The sequence below is a fragment of the Coregonus clupeaformis genome, chromosome 1 (assembly GCF_020615455.1).
Source record: "Coregonus clupeaformis isolate EN_2021a chromosome 1, ASM2061545v1, whole genome shotgun sequence".
Taxonomy (NCBI): Eukaryota; Metazoa; Chordata; class Actinopteri; order Salmoniformes; family Salmonidae; genus Coregonus; species Coregonus clupeaformis.
In genome coordinates this window covers 86,117,710-86,134,577 of record NC_059192.1, presented here as the reverse complement: position 1 = coordinate 86,134,577, position 16,868 = coordinate 86,117,710, and the positions used below count along the sequence as shown (strand labels likewise).

The window sequence follows — 16,868 nt, the reverse complement described above, 5'->3', positions numbered from 1 at the left end:
AGACAGTAGCAGAGAGACAGAGAGACAGAGAGACAGAGAGACAGTAGCACAGAGAAATAGAGACAGGGAGACGGAGAGACAGAAGCAGAGAGACAAAGAAACAGAGAGGCAGTAGCAGAGAGACATGGAGACAGTAACAGACAGACAGAGAGACAGATAGACAGAAAGATGGTAGATGAGAGACAGAGAGACAGAGAGGCAGTAGCAGAGAGACAGAGAGACAGGAGCAGAGAGACAGAGAGACATATAGACAATAGCAGAGAGACAGAGAGACAGTATCAGAGAGACAGTAGCAGAGAGACACAGAGACAGAGAGACAGTAGCAGAGAGACATAGAGATGGAGAGACGGTGGCAGAGAGAAAGAGAGACAGAGAGACAGTAGCAGAGAGACAGAGAGACAGAGAGACAGTAGCAGAGATACAGAGAGATGGAGAGACAGTGGCAGAGAGAAAGAGAGACAGAGAGACAGTAGCAGAGAGACAAAGAGACAGAGAGACAGTAGAAGAGAGACAGAGAGACAGAGAGACAGTAGAAGAGATACAAAGAGACAGTAAGACAGACGGAGAGACAGAGAGACAGAGACACAGAGAGTCAGTAGCAGAGAGATAGAGATACATAGAGACAATAGCAGAGAGACAGAGAGACAGAGAGACAGTATCAGAGAGACAGTAGCAGAGAGACACAGAGACAGAGAGACAGTAGCAGAGAAACATAGAGATGGAGAGACAGTGGCAGAGAGAAAGAGAGACAGAGAGACAGTAGCAGAGAGACAGAGCGACAGAGAGACAGTAGCAGAGAGACAGAGATACAGAGAGACAATAGCAGAGAGACAGAGAGAAAAACAGAAAGAGAGAAAGAGAGACAGTAGCAGAGAGACAGAGAGACAGAGAGAAATAGAGACAGAGAGACAATAGAAGAGAGACACAGAGACAGAGAGACAGTAGCAGGGAGACAGAGTGGCAGAGAGACAGAGAGACAATAGCAGAGAGACAGAGAGACAGAGAGACAGTTGCAGAGAGATAGAGAGACAGAGAGACAGTAGCAGAGAGACAGAGAGATAGATAGACAGTGGCAGAGAGACAGAGATACAGTAGCAGAGAGACAGAGAGACAGTGGTAGAGAGACAGAGAGACAGAGAGACAGTAGCACAGAGATATATTGGCAGAGAGCCAGAGAGACGGGGAAACAGAGAGACAGTGGCAAAGCGACAGTGGCAGAGAGACAGAGAGACAGTGACAGAGAGACAGAGAGACAGTAGCACAGAGAAATTGAGACAGTGAGACAGAGAGACAGAAGCAGAGAGACAAAGAGACAGAGAGACAGTAGCAGAGAGACATGGAGACAGTAACAGACAGACAGAGAGACAGATAGACAGAAAGATGGTAGATGAGAGACAGAAAGACAGAGAGACAGTAGCAGAGAGACAAAAAGAGACAGAGAGACAGACAGACATAAGACAGACGGAGAGACAGAGAGACAGAGAGACAGAGAGACTGTAGCAGAGAGACAGAGAGACAGAGAGACAATAGCAGAGACACAGTATCAGAGAGACAGAGAGACAGAGAGACAGAGAGACAGTAGCAGAGAGACAGAGAGACAGTAGCAGAGAGACAGAGAGACAGTAACAGAGACAGAGAGACAGATAGACAATAGAAGAGAGACAGAGAAACAGAGAGACAGTAGCAGAGAGACAGAGGCAGTAGCAGAGAGACAGAGATACAGACAGACAGTGACAGAGAGACAGTAGCAGAGAGACAGAGAGACAGTTGTAGAGAGACAGAGAGACAGTAGCAGATAGACATAGAGACAGAGAGACAATAGCAGAGAGACAGAGATTCAGAGAGACAGAGAGACAGAAGCAGAGAGACAGAGAGACAGAGAGACAGTAGCAGAGAGACATTAGCAGAGAGACAGAGAGACAGATAGACAGTGGCAGAGAGACAGAGAGACAGTGGCAGAGAGACAGAGAGACAGAAAGATGGTATCTGAGAGACAGAGAGACAGAGAGGCAGTAGCAGAGAGACAGAGACAGAGAGACCGAGAGACAAAGGCAGAGAGACAGAGAGACAGTAGCAGAGAGACAGAGATACTTAGAGACAGTGGCAGAGAGACAGAGAGACATTAGCAGAGAGACCGAGAGACAGAGGCAGAGAGACAGAGAGACAGAGAGACAGTAGCAGAGAGACAGAGAGACAGTAGAAGAGAGACAGAGAGACAGTAGCAGAGAGACAGAGTGGCAGAGAGACAGTAGAAGAGACACATAGAGACAGAGAGACAGTAGCAGAGAGACAGAGAGACAGTAGCAGAGAGACAGAGAGACAGTTGCAGAGAGACAGAGAGACAGAGAGACAGAGATACAGAGAGACATTGGCAGAGAGACAGAGATACAGTAGCAGAGAGACAGAGAGACAGTGGTAGAGAGACAGAGAGACAGAGAGACAGAAGAACAGAGATATATTGCCAGAGAGACGGGGAAACAGAGAGACAGTGGCAAAGCGACAGTGGCAGAGAGACAGAGAGACAGTGACAGAGAGACAGAGAGACAGTAGCAGAGAGACAGAGAGACAGTAGCAGAGAGACAGAGAGACAGTGGTAGAGAGAGAGAGAGATAGAGAGAAACAGAGAGACAGTAGCACAGAGACAGAAAGACATATAGACAGAGAGACAGAGAGACAGAGAAACAGAGAGACAGAGATATATTGGCAGAGAGCCAGAGAGACGGGGAAACAGAGAGACAGTGGCAAAGCGACAGTGGCAGAGAGACAGAGAGACAGTAGCAGAGAGACAGAGAGACAGTAGCAGATAGACAGAGAGACAGAGAGACAGTGGCAGAGAGACAGAGAGACAGAGAGACAGTAACAGAGAGACAGAGAGACAGACAGACAATAGTAGAGACACAGAGAGACAGAGTGAAAGAGAGGTAGTAGAAGAGACACATAGAGACATAGAGAAAGAGAGACAGTAGCAGAGAGACAGAAGACAGTGAGACAGTAGCAGAGAGACAGAGAGACAGAGAGACAGAGAGACAGTAGCAGAGAGACAGAGAGACAATAGCAGAGACACAGAGAAACAGAGAGACAGAGAGTCAGAAGCAGAGAAGCAGAGTGGCAGAGAGACAGTAGCAGAGAGACAGAGAGACAGAGAGACAGTAACTGAGAGAGAGAGACAGAGAGAAAGTAGCAGAGAGACAGAGTGACAGAAAGACTGTAGCAGAGAGACAGAGAGATAGAGAGACAGAGATATAGAGAGACAGAAAGACAGAGAGACAGTAGCAAAGAGACAGAGAGACAGTAGAAGAGAGACAGAGAGACAGAGACAATAGCAGAGAGACAGAGAGACAGAGATATAGTAGCAGAGAGACTGAGAGACAGAGAGACATTAGCAGAGAGACAGATAGACAGAGAGACAGTAGCAGAGAGACAGAGATACAGAGAGACAATAGCAGAGAGACAGAGAGACAGTAGAAGAAAGACAGAGAGACAGAGAGACAGAGAGACAGTAGCAGAGAAACAGAGAGATGGAGAGACAGAGTTACAGAGAGACAAAGATACAGAGCGACAGTAGCAGAGAGACAGAGAGACAGTAGAAGAAAGACAGAGAGACAGAGCGACAGTAGCAGAGAGACAGAGAGACAGTAGCAGAGAGACAGAGAGACAGAGAGACAGTAGCAGAGAGACAGAGAGATGGAGAGACAGAGTTACAGAGAGACATTGTCACGATCGTTACATGATGAAGCGTGATATGCGTACATTCTTTTATTTCAGTACACAACACGAACCAAAACAACAAAACAAACGATACGTGAAGTCCTGGGTTGAACACAAACCTTCCGGAACAAGATCCCACAAATAACTAGTGCCAACAGGCTGCCTAAGTATGGATCCCAATCAGAGTCAACGAGCTACAGCTGTCTCTGATTGGGAACCATCCTGGCCAACACAGATATAAATGATCTAGAACAAAACATAGAAAACTATAACATAGAACCTACACACCCTGGCTCAACATTAAAGAGTCCCCAGAGCCAGGGCGTGACAGTACCCCCCCCAAAGGCACGGACTGCGACCGCGCCACACAAACACAAGAGGGTAGGGGCCGGGTGGGCATTCCGCCTCGGAGGCGGATCCGGCTCCGGGCGTGACCACCACACTCTCTCTACCCCCCCGTTGCGCCCCTGGTCTGGTCTGACCCCTCTGGCCGGATCTGGACTGAAAACCGGTGGAGCGGATTGCTCTGGCTCCGGCGTGGAGCAGCTGACCGGTGCCGGACCAGGCACCGGTGGAACAGGCACGGACCGTGCCGGAATGACGACGCGCACCACTGGCTTGGTGCGGGGAGCAGGAACGTGCCGGACCGGACTGACGACGCGCACCATTGGCTTGGTGCGGGGAGCAGGAACAGGCCGGACCGGGCTGGCGACGCGCACCACAGGCTTAGTGCGGGGAGCAGGAACGGGCCTGACCGTACTGGGAACACACACCACTGGCCTCATGGCCTCCATCCCTCTTGCCAGACTCTCACTCATCTCCTCCCAGGTCCATCCTCTCTCCTCGTCACGCTGCTTGATCCAGTCGAGGTGGGATCTTCTGTCACGATCCTTACATGATGAAGCGGACCAAGGCGCAGCGTGATATGCGTACATTCTTTTATTTCAGTACACAACACGAACCAAAACAACAAAACAAACGATACGTGAAGTCCTGGGTTGAACACAAACCTTCCGGAACAAGATCCCACAAATAACTAGTGCCAACAGGCTGCCTAAGTATGGTTCCCAATCAGAGACAACGAGCTACAGCTGTCTCTGATTGGGAACCACCCTGGCCAACACATATATAAATGATCTAGAACAAAACATAGAAAACTATAACATAGAACCTACACACCCTGGCTCAACATTAAAGAGTCCCCAGAGCCAGGGCGTGACAGACATAGAGACAGAGAGACAGTAGCAGAGAGACAGAGAGACAAATAGACCATAGCAGAGAGTCAGAGAGACAAAGAGATTATAGCAGAGACACAGAGAGACAGATTTACAGAGAGACTGTAGCAGAGAGACAGAGAGACAGAGAGACAGAGAGACAGAGAGACATAGAGACATAGAGACAGAAAGACAGATAGACATAGACAGTGGCAGAGATACAGAGAGACATAAACAGTGGCAGAGATACAGAGAGACAGAGAGACAAAGATACATTGACAGAGCGACAGAGAGACAGTAGCAGAGAGACAGAGAGACAGTGAGACAGTGGCAGAGAGACAGAGAGACAGAGAGACAGTAGCAGAGAGACAGAGAGACAGAGAGAAAGTGGCAGAGAGACAGAGAGACAGAGAGACAGTAGCAGAGAGACAGAGAGACAGAGAGACAGAGAGACAGAGAGACAGAGAGACAGAGAGACAGTGGCAGAGAGCAAGAAGTAGCAAGGGAAGGTGGACAAAGCGCTGTGTAAGTCCCATGTATTATTATTATTATTATTATTATTATTATTAGAGATAAAACGCAAAGGAACGAGAATAAAGGAGGGACATAGAAAGAGAGAACCAGACAGAAGAAAAGGAAAATGGAAAGAGAAAGAATGAAGAAAGAGAGGGACAAATAAAGAGAGGGAGCGAGGGAGTGAAAGAAAAAGGGGGTGGGTATCTGTCACTTTCTATTTAAGTGGTGGTTTCACGCCACACGGGGCTAACGGACAAACAATCCATCCTTGTTTACCCTGCTCAATGTCAATCACACACACACACACACACACACACAGACACAGACACACACGCACACACACAGCTCAATGCCAATCACAGTGGATTGGAGGGAATTGGATTCTCGATCAGACCGGAGGTGAATTCTTTTCTTTTCAATTTGAAGGAGCACATTAACAGTCTTTGTTTCTCTCCTTTGCTCTCTTTCTCTCTTGACTTTATTTTTCCTCTCTTCCCCTCTGCTCTGGAAGTTTTTGACTGGAGGTGAGGAGGGTGAGGGAGTTGAGACCATAGAATTACATATTAGAGTAATTTGATAGGATCTCTGTGGTTGAGACACATATACTTTTTTATATTCACACAGTGGGACGCCAATTGATTCTCAACCAATCTCACATCTACACAATAAACAGAACTTTCAGTCAACTATTGTACCTGACTTTGACACAGCATCAACAGTGACTAATGTTTACCTGGCTGCTGTGAAACTAAGCTAATAATCCTCTTTCAGTATTTTTTTCTTTCTCCCTGTCTCTTCTTCTCTTTTTCTCAGTCCATGTCATGGTGGATAAATAACTCTTTATTTCCCTCCCTCCCTCGGTTTTAAAGAGAAGGGCCTGAGGCATGAGAAAAAAAAGGAAGGAGAGGGAGGAACAGCACCTTGGTTTATTAGTCTCTCCTTACCAGGGGACAGGAGCTCTCTCTCTCTCTCTCTCTCTCTCTCTCTCTCTCTCTCTCTCTCTCTCTCTCTCTCTCCATCCCCCTCTCTCTCTCTCTCTCTCTCTCTCTCTCTCTCTCTCTTTTCTCTCTCTCTCTCTCTCTCTCTCTCTCTCCCTCTCTCTCTCTCTCTCTCTCCCTCTCTCTCCCCCTCTCTCTCTCTCTCCCCCTCTCTCTCACTCTCTCTCTCTCTCTATCTATCTCTCTCTATCTATCCCTCTCTCTCTCTCTCTCTCTCTCTCTCTCCCTCTCTCTCTCTCTCTCTCTCTCTCTCACTTTAGGAGTGGATCAACATTAGTATGAAACACCTGTGGATAATATACATACACGTATGTGCATATGGGCACCCAGCACACGGACTGTGCCAGGTGGGTGCCTGCTGGAGATATGTAAAGCTGTATTTTAAACAATGTAAGGCCGACGGGAGGGGGAGAGATTAAAAGAGATGTAGACGTACATAGGAGGACAAATGGAGCGAGAGAGGGAGAAAGAGAGAGAGAGAGAGAGAGAGAGAGAGAGAGAGAGAGAGAGAGAGAGAGAGAGAGAGAGAGAGAGAGAGAGAGAGAGATGTACTATGTAGGGAATAGGGTGGAATTGGCAAGAGACAAAGGCCAAGAGAAAGAGCGAGCAAAACAGCAGAGAGAGAAACTGTTACAGAGATAGAGAAAGAAAGGATTAGACAAACAGAGAAAAGAGGTGGAGGAAGGACAGCGTAGAAGCAGTAAAACACAAGTTTGCTTGAGAAATTGCTCACAATGGAAGTGCTCTCAAGATGTTTTCAAAGTGTTCTCACAAACACGGATGCTACACTTGGCTGGTCCTCTTACAGCCCGCTAATAGCGTTCTCACAACGCTCTCATTACATTCCTATAATGTTCTTCCTTTCCTTGTCATATCAGAATAGACACACACGCATGCGCTCGCACAATCCCTGTATACACCCTTTCCCCCTTACACAAATGTTGTTGTTTAACAGGATGGATTGTCTCAATAACAGAGGGAGAGTGGGTCGGAACGACGGTAAATAAACAACCAATGACAGGGAAAGAAAATATGAATATCCATAAGCGTTCTGTCATACCCAGGGTCTGCATGGTTTCCCCTGCTGCCTCTCGGAGGCTGATGCTGCGTCCCAAATGGCACCCTTTTCCTTTATAGTGTTTGAATTGTTATTGTTATAGGGGTTATTTGGCTTGTAAACATAGTGGAACCCTTTTTGGTGTTATATAGAACACTTTTTTGAATGTTCAATAAAGAACCATGCTCATAAGGTTCTAAATGGAACGTATATGGTGCTATAAAGAACCCTTTCCTAAGGTTCTATAAAAAAAACATAAAAAAAGTTTCTATATAGCACCCCAAAACAATTCTGCTATGGTTACAACCCTTTTGGGGTCTATATAGTACCCTTTCATATGGTTCTTTATATAACCTTTATGGAGAATGGTTCTAAAAAGTACCTTTCTCAATCTGAAAGGTTCTTTGTAGATCCTTTTAAAGAAAAGAACCATACAGTTTTTTTTTATTCTGGTCAGCCATTTTATATCATTAAAAGTGTTATGATTGTGTTAATTAATTTGTTGAATTAAGTGAGCTACCTCTGGAACAGCTGAGGTTCCCTGAGGAGAGAATTGAGAACCACTGGCGTAACGCAGTTTCTCTGGACCCCTCGCAAGCAGTGGAGTAAAGTACTTAATTAAAATGACTTTAAATTACTACTTAAGTAGTTTTTTGGGAAATCAGTACTTTACTTTACTATTTATAGTTTTCACTACTTTTACTTTTACTTCACTACATTCCTGAAGAAAATAATGTACTTTTTACTCCATACATTTTCCTTGACACAAAAGTACTTGTTACATTTTGAATGCTTAGCAGGACTGGAAAATGGTCCAATGCACACACTTATCAAGAGAACAGCCTCTGATCTGGCGGACTCACTAAACACACATGCTTAGTTTGTAAATTATGTCTGAGTGTTGGGGTGTGCCACTGAAATTACGACATTGTATCAATGATAGGCTTTCTGTGGTGCCAGGGCATGTACAGTAGCATATAGCTTTGCTTTAGCTAATGTATAAATGTTATTGGTAGGTCTATTTGGTTGTAATTTTCTCATGTTAAGCCTAATATTTCAAAAACTATACATGGTGTCGCAATGCTGCCATTTATTTAGACTGCTGACTGGCGGCAATAATGTAATTACTTGTTCAGTCGGAAATTCGAACATTCCAGTATGTAAAATAAATTTTCTACAGGATACTAATCAGCTACCGATGGACTTTTTTGAATATACAACTGTTCTGTATAGCGTACCTGAACCTACATGATGTGAGCTGTCCTCACGCTCTCTTCCAGCTTAGATAGAAAGTGCATAAAACCAGTCTATTAATGCCAAATAATACAGTCAGTCCACCCTCAAAACACTAGCTTACTAGGGATTGTTTAATGATGTTGTATAGCCTACTATCTATAGCTAAATGTATATAGCATACAGTATTTAGCTGCTATTTAGCTGCATATTTATATACTTTTAATAAAAATTACAAATCAGATAGCCTAACAATGAGGAAAAAAGTAATCGGCTTGAGGATAAATTCAGTCACTATTTAATGTTAAACAGTGGATTTTGTCTGGCTAATTGCCAACACAAATGGGCTGCACTATTAAAGGTAAATTAAATTATATCTAATTAAACCCAACTTGAGAGACTTCCCTGGTCTCCTGAAAAGCTCCTTGCTGCTTCTCTTTTTATTGTCTTTCTTTATCTTAGAAGAAAGTCTATCTGTAACCACAGTTTTTATGCGAGTAAAGTAATTTAGTATAAAAAAAAGTCCCGACAGCTATGAAACAGGAAGTTTCATTGTGATTTGTTCGTTCGACATGGTGGGATCTTTTTGTGTCGGTAAAATGATTTATGCGGTAAATGGCTGTGGAAATGCCTTTATGCGCAAATATTGATATAATAACCATCATATCAAATTACATTTGGAGTCACGCGATGATATGGTGTGTGGTCCTCCCACTACGACTCGGGAAACCATGCAGTTTATTAGGCTACAAATTAAATAAGTTATGATGAACTAAATGGTTGTCTAGCAATGATCAACAACCAATTACACAGAACACAATCCAGGTGCTGAAAGCTCTTAGAGACTTACCCAGAAAGACTTACAGCTGTAATCGCTGCCAAAGGTGCTTCTACAAAGTATTTACTCTGGGGTGTGAATACTTATGTAAATGAGATATTTCTGTATTTCGTTTTCAATACATTTGCAAACATTTCTAAAAATATGTTTTTCACTTTGTCATTATGGGGTATATATAGTGTGTAGAAGGGTGAGAGAAAAACATATATTTAATCCATTTTGAATTCAGGCTGTAACACAACAAAATGTTGAATGAGTCAAGGGGTATGACTTTTTTCTGAAGGCACATATACACAGTAAACTCAAACTCCCATGATATATGAAACAGACAGACAGTCAGTTAACAGAAAAGCCTCATGGGAGTTGTAGTTAGTTTAGTGTGATGGAATCATCTGTGTGTTTTCTCATGGTCTCACCTTCCTGGCTGTGTGGCTGTTGATTATATTTCTTGACCTCACTGTATCAGGGTCTTAGGTCATAAAGACAGAGAGAGAGTGTATTGCTCAATCATAATGAACACATACACACATACACACACACACACACACACACACACACACACACACACACACACACACACAGACATGCACGCACACACAGAAACACAATTAAAGAGAAGTAGCTTGGACCAAAGTCTAGTTAAAGCTAGTGTTGTAGCAACAAGGCTCCTCAAGCCTCTCTCTGGGGTGTGTACCAAATAGCATCCTATTCCCTACATAGTCCACTACTTTTAGTCATGAGGGCCCTGGTCAAAAGTAGTGCACTATACAGGGAATAGAGTGCCATTTGGGACAGCCTGTGTCTCTTTGACTATGAGCCACTTGTCATTCCTCTCTCTGTTACCATGGAGACCTGCTGGTTGGCATGATAGCTTCACCACTGAGGAACATCTTCCATATGTTTTCCCTCTCTGTTCTCTTATTGTAGGATAAACATTTTTAATTGCCCAGAATTGAAGGAAAGATGGTAAAAGAGAGGGGGAAGGAAGGAGGAAGTGATGGAGGGAGGAAGGGTGGGAGAGAGGTATACAGAGAAAGAAACGAAGAGGGGGGGAGAGAGAGAGAGAGCAAGAGAGAAAGAGAGAGAGAGAGAGCGAGAGAGAAAGAGAGAAAGAGAGAGCAGGAGGGAGAGAGAAGAGAGAGAGAGAGAGACAGCACAAGCCAGGGTCTCTGTGTGTGTGTGTGTTTTCTAAAAGCTGCTTGGCGATGAAAGACCATCTCTCCATCTGGTTTACACTCCTCTACATTTGTTGTTTTGTTTCCTCCCTGATCTGCTCTCTTCGGGTAAAAATCTACTGTGACTTTAAGCTCAAAATTCAGATTGTGCATCCCAAAAGGCACTCTACTCCCTATGTAGTGCACTACTTTTGACCAGGTCCCATTGGGACAACAGCCTCTGATCACTCAGACAACAGCCTCTGATCAAATGAAACATTACATTTTTGTTTTGCTTTTAGGAGAAGAGAAAAAACATCCTCAACAGAACCACTGTGTGTGTGGGTTTGTGAGAGCGAGAGAGAGAGAGCGAGGTAGAGAGAGAGAGAAAGAGAGACGAGGGAAGGATGGAAAGAGAGGGAGAGAATAGAGAGAGAGGAGGGAGGGATGGAAAGAGAGGGAGAGAAAGGAGAGAGGAGGGAGGGATGGAAAGAGAGGGAGAGAAAGGAGAGAGAGGAGGGAGGGATGGATGGAAAGAGGGAGAGAAAGGAGAGAGAGGAGGGAGGGATGGAAAGAGAGGGAGAGAAAGGAGAGAGAGGAGGGAGGGATGGAAAGAGAGGGAGAGAAAGGAGAGAGAGGAGGGAGGGATGGATGGAAAGAGGGAGAGAAAGGAGAGAGAGGAGGGAGGGATGGAAAGAGAGGGAGAGAAAGGAGAGAGAGGAGGGAGGGATGGAAAGAGAGGGAGAGAAAGGACAGAGAGGAGGGAGGGATGGAGTGGTCATGTCTTTCTGCTCTCTTCTCTCCCACCTCTCTTCTTCCCTGTGTTTGTGTGTGTGCGCCGGTGTGTGTGTGTTTGTGTTTGTGTTTTTTGTGTGTGTGTGTGTGTGTGTGTGTGCCGGTGTGTGTGTGTGTGTGTGTGCCGGTGTGTGTGTGTGCCGGTGTTTGTGTGTGCCGGTGTGTGTGCCAGTGTGTGTGTGCCAGTGTGTGTGTGTGTGTGTGTAATCCTCCCCCCTGGCACATTCTGTATCCTTTGAAAACGAGCAAGAGGTAATCTCCACTGGCAGGAGAGACACATACAGTGTGCGGCAATACCTGTGTGTGTGTGTGTTTGTGTGCGTGTGTGTGTGTGTCATCTCTCTATCCCATGTCTCTATTGGATTGTGAAAGGTTAGGTGGTGTGTGTGATCACTCTGTGTCATGATTAGACACCACTATCACGTGTCATCATCACACACTGCAATCTGTTGATACACACACACACACATCCACATGCACACACACACACACACACAATGCGCCTGTACATGCGATTGAAACACCAGACACATGAAGCACACATGACGACAAAGCAAATAAAACTCTCAGGAAAGATAGAGTGAGAGTGAGAGAGGGGAGAGGATGGAGAGAGTAAGAGAGTGAGAGGGGGAAGGATGGAGAGAGAGAGAGAGAGAGGAAAGGATGGAGAGAGAGAGTGAGAGGAAAGGATGGAGAGAGAGAGTGAGAGGAAAGGATGGAGAGAGTGAGAGAGAGAGAGAAAAGGATGGAGAGAGTGAGAGAGAGGAAAGGATGGAGAGAGTGAGAGAGAGGAAAGGATGGAGGGAGTGAGAGAGAGAGGAAAGGATGGAGAGAGTGAGAGAGAGGAAAGGATGGAGAGAGTGAGAGAGAGGAAAGGATGGAGAGAGTGAGAGAGAGGAAAGGATGGAGGGAGTGAGAGAGAGAGGAAAGGATGGAGAGAGTTAGAGAGAGAGGAAAGGATGGAGAGAGTGAGAAATAGGAAAGGATGGAGGGAGTGCGAGAGAGAGAAAAAAAGCATGGAGAGAGAGAGAGGAAAGGATGGAGAGAGTGAGAGTGAGAGAGAGGAAAGGATGGAGAGAGTGAGAGAGAGAAGAAAGGATGGAGAGAGTGAGAGAGAGAGGAAAGGATGGAAAGAGTGAGAGAGAGGAAAGGATGGAGAGAGTGAGAGAGAGAGGAAAGGATGGAGAGAGTGAGAGAGAGAGGAAAGGATGGAGAGAGTGAGAGAGAGGGAAGGATGAAGGGAGTGAGAGAGAGGGGAAAGGATGGAGAGAGTGAGAGAGAGAGGAAAGGATGGAGGGAGTGAGTGAGAGAGAGAGAGAGGAAAGGATGGAGAGAGAGAGAGGAAAGGATGGAGGGAGTGAGAGAGAGAGGAAAGGATGGAGAGAGTGAGAGAGAGGGGAAAGGATGGAGAGAGTGAGAGAGGAAAGGATGGATGGAGAGATGGAGAAGGAAGGAAGGAAGGAGGTAGAGAGGTATAGTGTGATAGGGTAGGCAAGGTAGATGGTGGTGTGACAGCAGAGTGGAGAATGTGTATTTCACCCTGCGTACCAAATGGAACCCTATTCCCTACATAGTGCACAAAGTAGTGCACTATAAAAGGAATGGGGTGCCATTTTGGAAATATTGAAGCCAAACTGCCTCTTGTTAACAGGGGATTTGTGCCATAGCAGGAGCAAGAGGGGGGTGGAGAGGACGACAAGATGAGGAAAGGAGAGGGGGATACACCATTCAAAAAGAGACTTTACTGAAGTAGAGGTGACAGTGTACTCCCTATCCTTTCCTCCTCCTCTCTTCCTGTATATTTCACACACACACACACACACGCACACTCACACACACACCAGGCAGATCGCTCAAGATTGACTTCAAAATTGGACATCGGGAACGCTATTACTGTCAAGTGGGTTTTGCAAGGGCATTGTGGACGGGGGTCGTGGATGGGTGTAATCTTATTTGGAATTAATGCCTAAACTTAATGTTTTAACCCTATCAAAAACCTTAAGCGTTAACTTCTAAATTTGACTTCGTAGAAATGTGAAGTTTGGAGAAATTGAACGACGCTGAACAGGAGGAGTCAACCGGGTATCAAAAATACTTTGAAATGTGATGTTTGAAGCACATTCAAAATTTGAATTTTGGAGAAAATGTTGATAAACATCAGAATCTGAAGTCAAATTTGTAAAACCGTGAGATCATGTCGCGCACACACACACCATCCTTTTCCCTTCCTCCCTCCCCCCAATACCTAACCTCTGACCTCTGACCTCTTCGTTCTCTCTATTTTCTCATGACTCTGGTGCACTGTTTCTCTGTACTCAGTTGATTCTGTGTGTGTGTCTACAGGTTCAGAGTAAAGAAAGATCCACAGCCTTCTGACTCCACCTCACAGCCTCACCCTAACTGTGAGTACTGCAGTTCATATATCATGGCTCTGTTACTGGGGTTCCAATCAGATGTTTCAGAGTGTGTTTCCAATAGAGCTGATGTTGTTATTGCTGTTGTGTCGTTTTGAGTGAGCTGTTTTGAGGGCTATAGCTTCAGTAGGCCTAGTTGATACTACTGGGAGTAGGGATTGGCATAAATCAGTAATTACAAAATACAATTACAAAATACCCTAAAGACCAATGCTTCAAAAATAAAATATAAGATACTTTTGCAAGTAGCTGGCCGAACAGCAACAACATTCTCAGTAAGTGTTACAGAAATGTCTTCCTTGCTATGACTGTGATATGTTGTTGTTTATCTACCTTAGTTGAATGCACTCATTCTGGATAATAGTGTCTACTAAATGACCAAAATGTAAATGTATATGTGAAAATTAACAATTGCAAATCACAATGGGTATTGTCATTGGCCTTGTTTCGGGGCAGAACTCATTAGAGTAATACTCACCATGCTTTGCAATTGTTCGTTTTTACATATATTCTGAACAAAAGTTCTCTCACGTCACCCCCCTCCTCCGCACACTCCACTGGCTTCCAGTTGAAGCTCGCATCCGTTACAAGACCATGGTGCTTGCCTATGGAGCAGTGAGGGGAACGGCACCTCTGTACCTTCGGGCTCTGATCAGTCCCTACACCCAAACGAGGGCATTGCGTTCATCCACCTCTGGCCTGCTGGCTCCCCTTCCTCTGCGGAAGCATAGTTCCCGCTCAGCCCAGTCAAAACTGTTCGCTGCTCTGGCACCCCAATGGTGGAACAAGCTCCCTCACGACGCCAGGACAGCGGAGTCACTCACCACCTTCCGGAGACATTTGAAACCCCACCTCTTTAAGGAATACCTGGGATAGGGATAAAGTAATCCTTCTACCCCCCCAAAAAAAAATTGTAAAGTGGTTATCCCACTGGCTATAGGGTGAATGCACCAATTTGTGAGTCGCTCTGGATAAGAGCGTCTGCTAAATGACGTAAATGTGCCCTTGAGCAAGGCACTTAACCCTAATTGCTCCTGTAAGTCGCTCTGGATAAGAGCGTCTGCTAAATGACTAAAATGTAAATGTAAATGTAAACGCAACATGTAAAGTGTTGGTCCCATGTTTCATGAGCTGAAATAAAAGATCCCAGAAATGTTCCATAGGCACAAAAAACGTATTTCTCTTAAATTTTGTGCACAAATTTGTATTTCATCCCTGTTAGTGAGCATTTCTCCTTTGCCAAGATAATCCATCCACCTGACAGGTGTGGTCTATCAAGATGATTAAACAGCATGATCATTACACAGATGCACCTTGTGCTGGGGACAATAAAAGGCCACTCTAAAATGTGAAGTTTTGTCCCACAACACAATGCCACAGCTGTCTCATGCTTTGAGGGAGTGAGCAATTGGAATGCTGACTGCAGGAATGTCCACCAGAGGTGTTGCCATAGAATTGAATGTTCATTTCTCTACCATAAGCCGCCTCCAAAGTCATTTTAGAGCTTTTGGCACTACTTCCAACCGGCCTCATAACTGCAGACCACGTGTATAGCGTTGTGTGGGCAAGCAGTTTGCTGATGTCAATGTTGTGAACAGAGTGCCCCATGATGGCGGTGGGGTCATGGTTTGGGCAGGCATAAGCTACAGAAAATGAAGACAATTTCCTTTTATCGATGGCAATTTGAATGCACAGAGATACTGTGACAAAATCCTGAGGCCCATTGTCATCTCATTCATCTGCGCCATCACCTCATGTTTCAGCATGATAATGCACGGCCCCATGTCGCAAGGATCTGTACACAATTCCTGGAGCTGAAAATGTTCCAGTTCTTCCAAGGCCTACATACTCACCAGACATGTCACTCATTGAGCATGTTTGGGATGCTCTGGATTGACGTGTACGACAGTGTGTTCCAGTTCCTGCCAATATCCAGCAACTTCTCACAGCCATTGACTAGGAGTGGGACAACATTCCACAGGCCACAATCAACAGCCTGATCAACTCTATGCGAAGGAGATGTGTCACGCTGCATGATGGCAAATGGTGGTCACACCAGATACTGACTGTTTTTCTGATCCATGCCCCTACCTTTTTTTAAGGTATCTGTGACCAACAGATGCATATCTGTATTCCCAGTCAGGTGAAATCCATAGATTAGGGCCTCATTTATTTATTTAAATTGACTGATTTCCTTATGAACTATAACTCAGTAAAAGTTAATATTTTTGTTCAGTTACACATTTAGTTAATTTAGCAGACGCTCTTATCACAACATAGTGCCATCAGACTTTTGATACCAATGTAGGGTGAAAGGGGCCCGCAAAATTGTGAACCGCTATAAAGAAATGGTATAGAAAAGTATTTTGTATTTTGAAAATACAAATTACAGCTTTCGAAAGTGTTTTGTTGCAAAATACATTGGAGTGTATTTCAGCCCACTGTAATACAACATTGCCCATCTCTGACTGGGAGTTAGATCCCTGAATGGCTGACAGGTGTATAAAATCGAGCACACCGCCATGCAATCTCCATAGACAAACATTGGCAGTAGAATGGCCTTACTGAAGTGGTCAGTGACTTTCAACGTGGCACCGTCATAGGGTGCCACCTTTCCAACAAGTCAGTTCATCAAATTTCTCCCATGCTAGAGCTGCCCCGGTCAACTGTAACTGCTGTTATTGTGAAGTGGAAAGGTCTAGGAGCAACAACGGCTCAGCCGCGAAGTGGTAGGCCACACAAGCTCACAGAACGGAACTGCTGAGTGCTCAAGTGCGTAGCAACTGCTGAGTGTTCGAGCGTGTAGCATGTAAACATTGTCTGTCCTCGGTTGCAACACCCACTACCGAGTTCCAAACTGCCTCTGGAAGCAATGTCAGCACAAGAACTGTTCATGAAATGGGTTTCCATGACCAAGCAGTCACACACAAGCCTAAGATCA

General features: G+C 45.1%; 1 protein-coding gene across 5 annotated transcripts in view; it reads left to right on the top strand.

The window, feature by feature from the left end:
* The window catches only part of LOC121575703 (RNA binding protein fox-1 homolog 3), an 828,711-nt gene that overhangs the window by 269,038 nt on the left and 542,805 nt on the right, over positions 1–16,868 (top strand). For all 5 annotated transcript variants that reach the window (XM_041889006.1, XM_041889022.2, XM_041889013.2 and 2 more), the window contains one exon: positions 13,857–13,915. The gene's annotated coding sequence lies outside the window, so the exon portion shown is untranslated. The remainder of the gene's footprint in view (positions 1–13,856; positions 13,916–16,868) is intronic.